We start from the raw sequence: 15,241 nt of genomic DNA, 5'->3' as shown, positions 1-15,241 counted from the left end.
TCATCTGGGAGGAAGATCACCACGGGAATCTTCTGTGGCTTCTGCCCAGCCGCGTGTGCTCCCACTGCTGAGAGCAGGGAACCCTGCAGGCCTGGAGGCTGAGCGGAAGCCCTGCTCTAGTCCGAGTCCTCCGTTAGCGGACGCCGAGAGTGCTGCTCCTCCTTGAATCCAAGTGAAGCCTCATCCCTAATTGTGCATGTTATGCACGTGGGGACTCCTGCCGTCGCCCGCTTGGCCCAGGGGCTGCAGCGGCGTGAGGACAGCCAGATGCAGACGTGCAGCTGCCCGCCAGGCCGAACCAGCCTCTCCACCCCAGGAGGCGCTGCGTGCATCAGTGCCCTTCATGCCAAGCACGGTGGTTAGGTCGCGTGTTCCCTGAGCCGTACGGATTTCACAGTCCCTGTGTTTCGCCAGTCCCCCATCGGTATTCTGAGACAAAATGTTGTCAACCGGGAAACAGACAGCTCCTTCTCCCCTTCCCCTTCCAGTGAGTCCGACTTTGTTTAGGCAGGTCTTCTTAACTTAAAAAGCTATGGAGAGTTTCTTTTCCAAATTATATGGCCCCTGGGGACCAGCCACCGTAAAATCACTGCATGTATTATATCGGAAAGGTAAGCATCAAACTTGTAATACTTCCTGTGTCTCGTTCTGGCACCTTGGCTTGTGAAAGGAAGGGAAGGGTTCTATGACTTCCTCCCCTAGGACTGCTGGGGACTGTCTATTACGAGAAAACTCAGCTGAAGTAGAAACTTACTTTTTTTCTAATTTCAAGTGGTTTGAAATGATATCAGCATTTGTGTTTTAGAAACCCCCCACACACACACAGAGCTAAGCCATGGTTAGATCTTATAAAACTTAAAATGATTATATTACAGGTGTCCCGGGAGAGGGTGGTCTGGTTATACAGGTAATCAGAGACACTTCTTTTCTCAGCGGCTGCACGGCAAGGGTTGCCCTTCAGGTGGGTGCTGTTGCATCACACCCAGTTGGGTGTAAAGTGCTGTATGTTCTGTCTCCTTAGTGTGCCTTTCATTTTAGTAGTCACTGCTTCTGAACCAGTCTCAGTGAATGTCTGATTACAGGTTTTCTTCCCACGTAAGAGGGTGTTGTAGGAGTCACCCATTTTAGGACAGGTCGTTGATAGACCCGGAGAGCAGAAAGTGAACAGAACTCTCTTCCTGGGCATCTTGCTCTCATGACTGAATTTAAGTCATGCTTCTGAGAAGTTGTATCTTATAAAGTTAAAGGCGGTGGAGAATGAAAAGTCAATTTGGGCCCTTTAAAAGTGAGCCTCAGAAAAGTGCTGAATTTCCCCAGCGTGGAGTTTTGAGCACCTCCATATGACTTTGGAAGCATAAAGAATTTAATCTTTTCAAGAGAGGAAGGCATATACCATTTTTTTTTTTTTTAAAGGTGAGGGCTAAGGTTGATCAGAAATTAAAAAAAAAAAAGTTACATTGCGACATTGAAGGTGTAGGATAGAGGAGACTTCATTTCTGGAAGCTCTCACTGGAGAAGAGTTTTGTTTTTTTAAACTGTTCTGTCCTGAGCACTTCTTAACGGATAGGAGTTGGCAGACGGGCTGATTGCAGCCACTTTGCTCATTAAGAAAGTAACAGAAAGGGGTCTGTCTTTGGACGAGTGTGGGTGCAGAACCCAGGCAGCCGCGCCGTTTCCTTCAAATCGTAAAGAACCCTGTCTTGAACAGAGGACCCGGGTAACAGCGGCCACTGTCATGAAAGGAAATCCCGGCCCAGCTGTGAAAACAGCGAACCGCTCAGTAATATAATACAGGCATGCTTGCCATGCAGAGCTGGGCTCTCTTCTCTTGAAGTGGCTGTAAATTCATCCATCAAAGTAAAAAAGGCCAAACTTCAGGGTAGATCTTTCCACTTATAACCTTGTAGAAGCACTTTGCTTCTCTTGGTAGATAGTGCTGTGCCTGTGGAATTAGAAGAGCTGACACCATGGGGTGTGTGGTGTGTGTGTGATTTGTTACAGAAAAAGGCTTGCCTTCTAATGAACATAAACTTGAGCCGAACAGGGTGTGTTGGGTTTGGAATTATGGAGCCCAGGGTACTTTGCTGTGTCAGTGGCAGTGAGTGAAAGATGCTTTATCTTGTTGGAGGCCTTTAGTACCTAGGGGTCTCCATGTCCAATAAACTAGACTTGAAAAAATTTTGTTTGAACTGGGAAGCCTTTGTTTTTGCTTCTTCTGTTTCATCCTGTTTTTATTTTTCTTCCTGAGAACCTGGGCCAAGTTTGTAAAAGTGCCACACTTTGTTTAAAAAAAAAAAATCCAACATGGCATGCCTTTTTTCTTAAAGGAGGGTGGTCTTTATCTTTGATTTTTATAAGGATGGTCCTTTCAAGTCTGACTCGGAAGCCTTTTAGAAAGTAAAGAAAAAATTTGAGCATGACCTCTAATGACCATGGTGTTGAGATGGTCCCTTGCAACGCAACTCATTGGTTTAAAGCATAGAGGCAGAGTTAAATGAAGTCCGTCCTTTAACGTTATTGACCTTGGAGAACACGGAGAGAAGGTTTATTTCTGTGGATTAGTTTTCCCTGCCCACAGGCCTATACACAGAGAAGTGTTTGTGAAGGCAAAGAATGGTGTTAATTCTGAGCCCTGTGATGAAATATTAAATAAATGAGAGAAGGTAATTTGATAATGCCTCACGGTTTGGGGACAGATTCCATAAAGTAAGTACTTTTATGTAACAAAGTAGCTGACGAGGCCTAAACTCTTTGCCTCGACACGATGACCCGGGAAAGAAATGAGCATCAGGAGGCTGGTTGACATGGGGGCCCGTGGCATTTCCACCGTCTCTGTTGCTTTCAGAAGGACAGCTGCTCATTTAGCTTACATTGTGCGGGTGCTAGAAATGTAAACATACCTCATAATGGCTGCGAAGAATGTATATCAAAGTCTCTAAGACGTGTGTATTTTTAGTACTTAGTTTTATTTGTCCTCACCAGGTCTTAGTTGCAGCGTCTTCCATCTTCACTGTGGCAGGCAGGATCTTTACTTGCAGCACGCGGAAACTAGTTCCCCGACCACGGATTGAACCTGTGCCCCGTGCTTCGGTAGTGCAGAGCCTTAGCTCCTGGACTGCCAGGGACGTCCCTCTGAGTCATATTTAACAGGTGCCATTAGCAGACAGTTGGTTTTTCCTGCCCTCGAGGAGCTCTAAGTTTGTGACCTGAGCCCATGTGGCAAGCGTGGTGGTCTGAAGGCTCACCTGCCTTGAGCTCAGGCTACGTCCCTTGGTCATGCTTCTCGGTTTTCGCCCTCCAATCTCGTGAGTCCCTTAACCTCTGGGATTGTGGGATTTCACGAGTATGTAATGAGGACAGTGATGCTTCTTAGGGCTTCTGTGAAGTGCACCTTCAATGAGATGCTGAGTTTCCAAAAGCACTCAGCACAGCACCCAGCATGAAATCACAGCCTTCCCCCCCACTCCCAGGGCCGCCTTTTCCACACCTTCTCTCTGCAGTCTTCTCTGAATATCAGGATGACTAGAAAATGCATCATTTGGAGTAAGAATAGGTTTTCCTTTCTCCCTTGTGTTGATTTCTCTGTATTAAAGTTTATGAAGACTTAGAAATGATCCACGAGATACCATTCAGTTTTCTGAGTTTCTTATCCTAACAGGCTCTACACACATGTGTTAAAAACAGAAGTAGCATAGATGTTCATCATATGGAAAATAAGTCTTCCTCGCCTCTGACCAGTAATAGCTCTTTTGCTGAGATAATCAACATTATCACACATCTGAGCATGAACATTCCCTATTTTGGCTTCAGCCAGTGGGCCCATACATACCTGCTAATCTGTACCTTGATTTTTTTTTTCTTACTGACAGAACATGGGCACGTTTCCTGGTTTCTCCTCTTCCTTTCACCCTGTTCTTTTCTGTGCGTGCTATGTAATGTATTTTGCCTAATTGATGGATATTTAGGTGGATTCCAAGTTGTTGGCTTTTACAAACAAGGCTGGTTAAATATTCCCCTCACATTCTAGCTCATGTGGGCAAGGACATTTATTGGCTGCATTTCTGGTTATGAAATAATTGGGCAAAAAGGCTTGTCCACGAACAGTTGGATATAGTCCAGTCACCCCCAAAGACGTTGAGCCATTCTATATTCCTTTCCCAGCCCCTCCCCTTTCGGTCTGTGAGGTTGCTTGTTTGTCCTGCATCCTCACCGACACGGATGCTGTTTGATTTAGCTGTGATTTAGCGCGTCTTTGTTGGGCTGCTGAAGGACCATGTTAATCGTAATCTCTGGGTGCTTTTCTCACTGTGATTCATGACACACTGGGATCTGGACTGTTCCTGGCAGGTCAGGTGAGAACTTATTCATCCGGCTCAGTGGCAGCCCTGGTCGGCAGCCTGGGGTCAGTCTTGCCTCTTGAGGATCCTGGGCAGTCAGCTGGAATTGATAATACAGCTTTATAAAACACTGCCGTGTGTAAACACAGCCTGTTGACACTTCAGAAAGGTGCTCCGAGCAAACCAGCCCTTTCCTGCTTCTCTGTCCTCACTGCTTGAATTGGCATTGTTCTTTGGTGAATATTTATATTTAGGACCGCCTTTGAGGGGTGTGGAAGAGTCACCTGTGATCCTTGTGTATAGCAGTGTAGAACGCACACATATAAAAGCAGGGCTCGTTGTGACTTAACTGGTCCCGGAGAGATCGCTGTAGTTTTATAATGTCTTAAGAGTTGGAGAGTGTGGTTAGTGTTTAGCGAGCATGAGTTTTAAACTCGCAGGGTTATCTGTTCACTGCATTTGTGGTGTTGATCTCAGAGCTGTAGTGACTGCGTATCAAACTTGGTGGGAAATGGCCTGGGAGCATTAGATTTCAGCATCGTGGTCAGTGTCATACTGCCATAGCTTCATTTACAGTCATCAGATCGGTGAGGAAAGTACGGTCCTTGTGCATTTAGGAGAATGTAGGCGAAACCCACATCCTTCAAGCTACTACTGCTACTAAGTCACTTCAGTCGTGTCCAGCTCTGTGCGACCCCATAGACAGCAGCCCACCCGGCTCCTCCGTCCCTGGGATTCTCCAGGCAAAGCTAATGGTTTCTTAACATGAGCATTGTCCCCAGATTTGAATTGTCCCAAAATCCAAGTCGGGATGAAAGACATGAGGCTCGTTGGCTTGCTCTGTACATGACGGTCGCTCTCCAGGGAGGGAGCTGGCTTGTGCTGGAAGATTCTGTAACTTGTTGATTGGTTCCTCCATATCACTGTCCTGGTATGTTCTAGGATAGGAGGGCTGGGGACGGTGTGGAGGAGAGGAATCACCATCTCTGTGGCCTTTTAATTGTGTACTGTTACAAGTAACATTTGTCTCCAGCGCTTCACAATTATAAATTAATAATAACAACCCATTAGAAATTACTGGTGTTGTAAGCCCCAAGCTCCTTTGGGCATCTTAATAAAAATGATAATTAAAACCATAATTTACAGTAAATGGGGACACTGCCCAAGTAAATCCACAATATGGAGAAAATTAGAAAACTCAAACCGGAAGGAAGCTTCGTAGCACCGGAGGAAGAGAAGGGCCTTTTCCGTGGCCCGACTTGAGCGGGAGCTCCATCGGTGTCTGTGGGCCTGGCTTCCCAGCCCGAGGCTCTTCTGGGGGATCCGTGGCTCCGTCTCTGTCTCCCCAACCTGCTGGCGAGCCTCCCTGGTTGTGGCCCCTGCTCCATCCCCCCCAGCCCCAACCCCCCTGCTCCCCATGTTCCCTGTCTGGGTAAACTGTTCACCAACCCTGGATCCTGCCTCAGACTTAGATTCAGGCTTTGTACATTTTTTGCTTCCCGATGATTTTCTGATTTTCCCCTTGGCTGTCGAGCATAAGAAGGTACCTCATCCTTTCTGAGTGGTTACAAAGCTTCAGTATCCTCAAGTAGCCCATCTTTTGCATGACAACCAGAGGTGTCTTTTTTTTTTTAATTTATTTATTCATTTATTTGGCCACACCAGATTTTTAGTTGAGGCATGTGGGGTCTAGCTCCCTGACCAGAAATTGAACTCAGGCCCCCTGTGTGGGGAGCGCAGCGTCTTGGGCACTGGACCATCAGGGAGTCCCCGGAGGTGTCTTCAGTGGATCAGAACCAGCAGCAGCAGCATCGGTAGTAATTCATGGCGCTGCTCTACTCCTAAATCCTCACCAGTCTTTGATCTCATTTTGCCACGCACTCAGTCTTTTTTTTTTTTTTGGCTTGATTGGTTCCTTTTTATGCCCCTGGGTCCCAGTGTAGTTTCGGGTCCAGCGTTCCTGTGACCACTCAGGGACTCTAGGGGATGGCAGGGCAGCTGGGTAAAGAGACCAGCACCACAGACCCAAACCCCTGCGTTGGTGCCAACGCATCTGCCTGTGCTGAGCCGAGCGCTGCTGCTGGTCTGAAGGCATTGCCAGCATCCTTCTCGCGCTTGATGGAGTGGGGTTTGACGGACCTTAAACAGCATCTCAACCAGCTCAGGGTGAAGCCGCCTTTGAGATTGAGCAGATCACACATGAAGATTCTGACTGAGGCAGTTTCGTGGTCAGGCTTGAGCCCGTCTCCAGCAGGGCTCTTCCCTTTACGACGTGCATCTGAGCATCCGATGTCTACTGTGGTCTGGCGGGTGATGCCAGCCTTCCAGGGTGACCATGGGCAACAGGGGAGCTTGAACCCCGTGTCTAGTCCACCGTGGCTCCTGGGCCTGCTCATCACTAGTGGAATCGGGGGCCCAGTGTGGTTTGATTGTAAGCTTTTACAGAGAACTTGGACATCTGCCATTGGATATATTGATAAAAAATCTCCCTGATTTTTTAATGCCGGCAAGTGATTATATTAGGAAGGAAGGGAGCATAGAGGATGGAAGAGAGGGCAGGACAGAGAAACAGGAATGAAGGGAGGCAAAATGTGGGCCAGAGGAAGCAAGTCCATGGGCTTGATTTACTCCATGGTCACCAGTTTCTGACCTCGATTCTAGACAAGGAAACCTCGTGTAAGATAAGCAGGCATTTCATATCTTTGAAGTATGTTTTCCCTTTAATGTTCATATGCAAAGCTTGAAGCCTAGGTCAGGGGGATATGAAACCCCCACGGCGACTTGATTTTCCAATTGGATCATACGTAACAAGTGCTGGAAAACCAGTGCTGCCCGTTGTTTTCAAGTCTCTTCTGTTAGTTCCTTGATATTATTAGCTTTAAATATTCCTCTGGACACACTCTTGCCACCTCCATGCAGTTAAGCTGGTTCAATTTAAACATTGTCATAAAGTTAATTTTTTATAAGATGAATCAGGTCATTAAATTTAGTAAACCATCGCCTTCATTATTTTGCACAAACTTTGGCGCTGTGCAGAATTGGCTTAGCACTACTGCATTTAGCTAATTAAACTGGTCATCAGCTTTGGTATTACCGGAGTGAGGGATGCTATTCTCATGGGCTTTTCCTGGACTTGAGCAGTAGGTAGCATTATTAAACTTTTTTTTTTTTATAAAACTCCACACGCAAGAGAGATGGTTTGCTATAAAAGTGTTATTGTCCTTCCTGTTAAACCATCGTCTTTTGAAATATCCCTGCTTTGTTTTTGCTCCCAAGGCAGTTGCACAGGCTAAGAAGATGTAATTGTCCGTTGCCGCTTTTAAAAGTAGACTTGCGATGTGTAACGCATGACTTAGATGAAAGAAGATAGATGGAGGAGTCTAATTTCACACGATGCGGGGACAGATAGTCCAACCATAACTACAGTCAGGACTCATCTGAAGGAGAGATGGTGCAGACTGGTATCCACAGCCTGTTGCTGCCTCAGCATCAGATGTGCTGTTTTTCGTAATAAAAAGTCATCTGCCATTGTTTATTTTGTCACATTGAGATGGCATGTTTGGGAAAATAAATTTTGATAGAATAAGGGCATGCTTCTTCCCCCACCAACCCTGTACCCGCCCACCCCCCACCCCCGATTTCTAGATAGTGTCATTCAAAACTGCCATGACTTGGTATTTTTGCAGGATTTCAGTATTTATTTGTGGTCTAAAAGGAAGTGTGAGGGCCATCCGTGTTTTCACAACTTGGGTTGTTTTCAAACAGTCCAGAATTGTAGCCTGTTAGCCAACCTGTAAGGACATTCATCTCTTTGGCAGGTATTTATTGAACCCTACTGGACCTTAGTCCTTTGAGACACAGAGATGGAAAAGGCACTGATTCTAAGGAATTTGCAGTTATCCTGGTAAACTAGATAAACAAAGTCCTAATGATGCTAAAGCTGAAACTCCAGTACTTTGGCCACCTCATGTGAAGAGTTGACTCATTGGAAAAGACTCTGATGCTGGGAGGGATTGGGGGCAGGAGGAGAAGGGGACGACAGAGGAGGAGATGGCTGGATGGCATCACTGACTCAATGGACGTGAGTCTGAGTGAACTCTGGGAGTTGGTGATGAACAGGGAGGCCTGGCGTGCTGCGATTCATGGGGTAGCAAAGAGTCGGCCACGACTGAGTGACTGAACTGAACTGAACTGAGGACCTGCTTGGCCCTGCGTTGTGTTGATGCTTCCTCAATCCATTAAAAAAAAATAAGTTTGCTATGGCATGTGAACTCTTGGGATCTAGTTCCCTGACCAGGGATTGAACCCAGGCCCCATTCATTGGGAGCTTGCAGTATTAACCACAGAGTTTCCATGCTACATCTAAGCCACAGCATAGCCAAATAAATAAATAAACAATCAATTAATTAATTTTGCTAATGAGTGATGAGGCATTGCCTCAACTATCTTTCCCCACTCTCCATGTAATTTTTTTTAATGTTGTTTAATCGCTAAGTCGTATCTGACTGTTTGTGACCCCATGAGCTATAACCCACCAGTCTCCTCCGTCCACGGGATATCCCAAGTAAAGATACTGGAGTGGGTTGCCATTTCTTTCTCCAGGGGATCTTCCTGACCCAGGGATTGAACTTGTCTTTCCTGAATTGGCAGGCAGATTCTTTACTGCTGAGCCACCAGGGAAGCTGACTTTTTTTATACTCTTGGGTGAAAAAGTGATGTGAAATATTTCTTTGGATTGCTCTGACCTGGAGACTTCATAGGGACACAGAGTCCCTCCTTTCCAAGAAGATCTGGGTGTGAAAGGTCCTGCGATTGCCAGTGAAGTCTTTCTTGGCCGCTTGACCCGGCCTCCCTGTGGCCGTCAGCGTGTCATTAACCCGAGGGGTGCGGCACGTCGGTCAGGTAGACTGTCCCATGCTTGGGCCCATGCAGCTCTGAAATGGCTGGGCTACACACCTGGTGTTTCGCTTCTCTTGCTTTCCCTCGTGATCGGGGTACCTTTTGCTCACTGGTGACAGGGGTGAAATTGGTGTCATGGATCCAAATAAGTGAATTTCGGGTTATTGTTTCTTGCCTCAAAGATGCGGGTTCGAGCACCTTTTAGTACATGCACCATAGAGGAGGCAAGCAGATTGAGATGTATGATATCTCAGATTTGGCATTTTTTGTGTGTATTTTGACCTCAGATTCAGGTACAGGAGGTTGTCCTTTAGTTCAGTTCAGTCGCTCTGTCGTGTCCGACTCTTTGTGACCTCATGAACCGCAGCACGCCAGGCCTCCCTGTCCATCACCAACTCCTGGAGTCTACCCAAACTCATGTCCGTTGAGTCAGTGATGCCATCCAGCCATCTCATCCTCTGTCGTCCCCTTCTCCTTCCTGCCCTCAATCTTTCCCAGCATCAGGGTCTTTTCAATGAGTCAGCTCTTCACATCAGGAGATTCAGCTTCAACATCAGTCCTTCAGTGAATGCCCAGGACTGATATAATGGTAAATGACTATATCTTGGGCTATAGAGCTTGGCATAAATGGAGGTCAAGTGTGTTCTTAAGCCGGTACTCAGACAAATGGAGTGGTAGGTCTTGTGGCTAATTTCTTTCTTTGTTTTAAATATTTACTTATTTACTTGACTGTGCTGGGTCTTAGCAGCACATGGGATCTAGTTCCTTGACTGGATTGAGGCCAGGCCCCCTGCCTTGGGAGCATGGAGTCTTAGCCAGTGGGCCACCAGGGAAGTCCCTAGCTAATTTCCTTAAGTTCTAGTTGGTGTTGAAACTAGTTAACTCATGGGTTGCTGTTGGGAGCAGAGCCCAGAGAGAGTTTTTTCAGTCATGATGGCTGTGCTATATTTGCTGCTGCTGCTAAGTTGCTTCAGTCGTGTCCGACTCTGTGCGACCCCATAGACGGCAGCCCACCAGGCTCCCCCGTCCCTGGGATTCTCCAGGCAAGAACACTGGAGTGGGTTGCCATTTCCTTCTCCAATACATGAAAGTGAAAAGTGAAAGTGAAGTCGCTCAGTCGTGTCTGACTGTTAGCGACCCCATGGACTGCAGCCCACCAGGCTCCTCCATCCATGGGATTTTCCAGGCAAGAGTACTGGAGTGGGGTGCCATTGCCTTCTCCAGCTATATTTGCTAGTTCATACAAATCAGAGAAAGGTCCAGACTTCCTGCTGAAGTGGATTTTGGAAAGGATCTTCCGTTAACATTTGTTTTCCCACTGACTATGGTTAACATTAGACTCCTAGTGTGCGGTTACTGTTCACTCCCTGTTTTATTGAGAAAAGATGACTGAGTTTCTGATGGGTTAAAGGCACAGCCTGATGTCTGATAGCTTATAAATAGCTAGAGTTGGGTCAACACAGACGTGTCGACTCCTGAGTCTGAGTTTTCCACTGTGCTGTGCTGGCTTCCATTGAGAGCGAGTTTATATAAATAGTCTGGCCTCCATGAAGACTAGATCCTCGGAAGTGGTTTGAATGAACTACCTGTGCTTGCCTCCTTCACGTGACAGTCTCAGTAAGATAACGATACTCTGTTCATACATACGAATGTTATCTTGGAAACACTAATCTGTGATCATCCGATGTGGCTTTGGCTGAATTACATTGCTGCCTTCTCCAGTAGAATCAATTTCTTTGTCGTGGTATATTCTGTGTGATTTTCCACACAGTTTACAAGGTGTGGCATTTTATACTTTAGCGGGGTGATAGTCAAGCTCTGAAATTAGATTCCTCCCCTCCCTTCCTTTCTCTTTTCATGTCAGTCGCATATAAGAGTTCTAGGTGCTCCACATCCTTGCCAACACTTGGTGTGGTCATTATTTATTTTTTAATTTCTAAAAATTTTAGCCGTTGTAGCAGTAGATATGCGTTATCATCTCATTGTATCTTTAATTTGTATTTCCCTAAGGACCAATGAGTTCAAGGCTCAAAAAATAGTTGAGTTTTTCACTATTATGTGGAAGAGCTTATGTAAGATTGGCATTTTTATTTTCGTAAATGTTTGGTAGACTTTATTGTTCAAGGCAAATGGATCCAGAGTTTTCAGAAGAATTTTCTTTAAAAAATCCAGATTTTTTTTCAGTTGTTCTCTTTCTCCTTGCAGCAGTTTTAACTGGTGTCTTCCTGGGAATTTGTCTTTTTCACCTGTATCTTAGATCCACTGCTGTAAGGTTGTGGATTATATCTTAAGATCGTTTTAGGGTTTGCAGAATCCGACTGAGGTCCTTTTGTTCACCCTTGATGTCTGCCGTCTGTGTGCTCACTTGTTCACTCAGGTGTCCACACTAGTGTGTGTGCCTCCTCTGTCTGTCTGTCTGTCTGTCTGGCACTTTGTCAGTTTTATTTGTTTTTTACCCAAGGCAATCACTTTCGGATTCTTTGTCCCTCTGTATTTTATGATTGTTTTATTTTTATTACCTTCCTTCTACTTTCTTTAGGTAATCAGCTGCTTTAAAATTTCCTCTAACTTAATAGATGCTTACTTAATAGAACTCATATTTTCTTCCAACATGTATTTATGGTTATCAGATCAGTCGCTCAGTCGTGTCCGACTTTTTGCTACCCCATGAATCGCAGCACGCCAGGCCTCCCTGTCCATCACCAACTCCCGGAGTTCACTGAGACTCACGTCCATCGAGTCAGTGATGTCATCCAGCCATCTCATCCTCTGTCATCCCCTTCTCCTCCTGCCCCCAATCCCTCCCAGCATCAGAGTCTTTTCCAATGAGTTAACTCTTTGCATGAGGTGGCCAAAGTACTGGAGTTTCAGCTTTAGCATCATTCCTTCCAAAGAAATCCCAGGGCTGATCTCCTTCAGAATGGACTGGTTGGATCTCCTTGCAGTCCAAGGGACTCTCAAGAGTCTTCTCCAACACCACAGTTCAAAAGCATCAATTCTTCGGCGCTCAGCCTTCTTCACAGTCCAACTCTTACATCTGTACATGACCACAGGAAAAGCCATAGCCTTGACTAGACGGACCTTTGTTGGCAAAGTAATGTCTCTGCTTTTGAATATGCTATCTAGGTTGGTCATAACTTTCCTTCCAAGGAGTAAGCGTCTTTTAATTTCATGGCTGCAGTCACCATCTGTAGTGATTTTGGAGCCCAGAAAAATAAAGTCTGACACTATATCCACTGTTTCCCCATCTATTTCCCATGAAGTGATGGGACCGGATGCCATGATCTTTGTTTTCTGAATGTTGAGCTTTAAGCCAACTTTTTCACTCTCCACTTTCACTTTCATCGAGAGGCTTTTGAGTTCCTCTTCACTTTCTGCCATAAGGGTGGTGTCATCTGCATATCTGAGGTTATTGATATTTCTCCGGGCAATCTTGATTCCAGCTTGTGTTTCTTCCAGTCCAGTGTTTCTCATGATATACTCTGCATATAAGTTAAATAAACAGGGTGACAATATACAGCTTTGACGAACTCCTTTTCCTATTTGGAACCAGTCTGTTGTTCCATGTCCAGTTGTAACTGTTGCTTCCTGACCTGCATACAAATTTCTCAAGAGGCATATCAGGTGGTCTGGTATTCCCATCTCTCGAAGAATTTTCCACAGTTTATTGTGATCCACACAGTCAAAGGCTTTGGCATAGTCAATAAAGCAGAAATAGATGTTTTTCTGGAACTCTCTTGCTTTTTCCATGATCCAGCAGATGTTGGCTATTTGATCTCTGGTTCCTCTGCCTTTTCTAAAACCAGCTTGAACATCAGGAAGTTCACGGTTCACATATTGCTGAAGCCTGGCTTGGAGAATTTTGAGCATTACTTTACCAGCGTGTGAGATGAGTGCAATTGTGCGGTAGTTTGAGCATTCTTTGGCATTGCCTTTCTTTGGGATTGGAATGAAAACTGACCTTTTCCAGTCCTGTGGCCACTGCTGAGTTTTCCAAATTTGCTGGCCTATTGAGTGCAGCACTTTCACAGCATCATCTTTTAGGATTTGAAATAGCTCAACTGGAATTCCATCACCTCCACTAGCTTTGTTCGTAGTGATGCTTTCTAAGGCCCACTTGACTTCACATTCCAGGATGTCTGGCTCTAGGTGAGTGATCACACCATCGTGATTATCTGGGTCGTGAAGATCTTTTTTGTACAGTTCTTCTGTGTATTCTTGCCATCTCTTCTTAATATCTTCTGCTTCTGTTAGGTCCATACCATTTCTGTCCTTTATCGAGCTCATCTTTGCATGAAATGTTCCTTTGGTATCTCTGATTTTCTTAAAGAGATCCCTAGTCTTTCCCATTCTGTTGTTTTCCTCTATTTCTTTGCATTGATCGCTGAAGAAGGCTTTCTTATCTCTTCTTGCTATTCTTTGGAACTCTGCATTCAGATGTTTACATCTTTCCTTTTCTCCTTTGCTTTTCACTTCTCTTCTTTTCACAGCTATTTGTAAGGCCTCCCCAGACAGCCATTTTGCTTTTTTGCAAAAATGATTTCTTTTCCCTGGGGATGGTCTTGATCCCTGTGTCCTGTACAATGTCACGAACCTCATTCCACAGTTCATCAGGCACTCTATCAGATCTAGTCCCTTAAATCTATTTCTCACTTCCACTGTATAATCATAAGGGATTTGATTTAGGTCATACCTGAATGATCTAGTGGTTTTCCCTACTTTCTTCAATTTAAGTCTGAATTTGTCAATAAGGAGTTCATGGTCTGAGCCACAGTCAGCTCCTGGTCCTGCTTTTGCTGACTGTATAGAGCTTTATGGTTATAGATTGTCCTTTTTCCATGGCTTTAGCTATGTTCTATAAGTTTTGATATGTAGGAGTTTTATAATCATTTAGTTTAAGGTATTTTCTGATTTTCATTGTAAATTTTTTTTGAGTCATAATTTTTTGTTTAGAAATGTGTTGCTTAGTTTCCAGATGGGAATTTTCTAGGATCTTTTATTGATTTCTAATTGTATTCTACTATTGTCAAAGGGCATCTTTTACAGTTTTAATGTTTGCTTGAAATTTGAGACTGTTGCCCTGCACATGTTCAGTTTTGGTAAATATCCTTTAAGTACTTGAGTGCACGTTTTGCTGTTGTCTTCAGTGTTTAATATTTTCACTGTTTATCAGTGATTTAATATTTTCTGGTTTATCAGTTAGAGTCAGAAATCTTCTGTTAGTTCCTGTTTATCGACTTGTTTTTACGTTACTGATACGTTAAAGTCTTTCACTCTGATTATGAATTTGTGTATTTCTCCTCTTAATTCTTTCAACTTTTGACATATGTGTGCATGTATATAAATTTAGAATTGTCACATATTCCTCATGGATTAGAACTTAAAATTATGAAATATTCAGGTTTTTCTCTTATAATTCTTTTGGTTCATCTTTACATCGTATGTCTTTTTCCATTCTTTTAATATTTTATCCTTATATTTAAGGATATAAAACAAAACATGCACTTTTGTAGGGAGTGTATTGTTTGTATACATATATATATATGTTTTATTCAGTCTGACGGTCTTTGTGTTATGATTGCAGTTTTTAGTTCACTTTACTGGGATTGCAGATATATTTGGGGTTAAATATATTACTTTATTATTGGCTTTCTATGTAACTTTTATATTCCATTTTTCTCTTCTTTCTTTCTTTTTTTTTTTTTTTTTAATTATTCTACTTGCCCTTCCTTAACTGGTTAAGTTTGTATTATTTTACTATTATTTCAGTGGTAATTGTAGAGATAACATCCTGTATCTTTGACTTACTGAGGTTCTTATATAAATTAGCACTTTCTGGGCAGTGCAGGGGTCTTAGAATACTTGAATCTCAAGTACTTACCTCCTGGGTTATGTGTCATTATTGTCAATAGAGTAATGCTCACTAGGTATGTTAAATGTACAAACTATTACCATTATCCTTTAGAGTTTTTCATCTGTTTACCCTTTATATTACTCTGTCGTTT

The 15,241-nt window shown here is 44.1% G+C and overlaps 1 protein-coding gene across 4 annotated transcripts in view; it reads left to right on the top strand.

The window, feature by feature from the left end:
• Positions 1-15,241, top strand: part of WWOX (WW domain containing oxidoreductase) — a 907,225-nt gene that overhangs the window by 38,718 nt on the left and 853,266 nt on the right. The window lies entirely within an intron of this gene.

Source organism: Bos mutus, chromosome 18 (assembly GCF_027580195.1).
Source record: "Bos mutus isolate GX-2022 chromosome 18, NWIPB_WYAK_1.1, whole genome shotgun sequence".
In the NCBI taxonomy this organism is placed as follows: domain Eukaryota; kingdom Metazoa; phylum Chordata; class Mammalia; order Artiodactyla; family Bovidae; genus Bos; species Bos mutus.
Note: the sequence above shows the minus strand (reverse complement) of the source record. Positions and strands in the feature narration are given on the sequence as shown.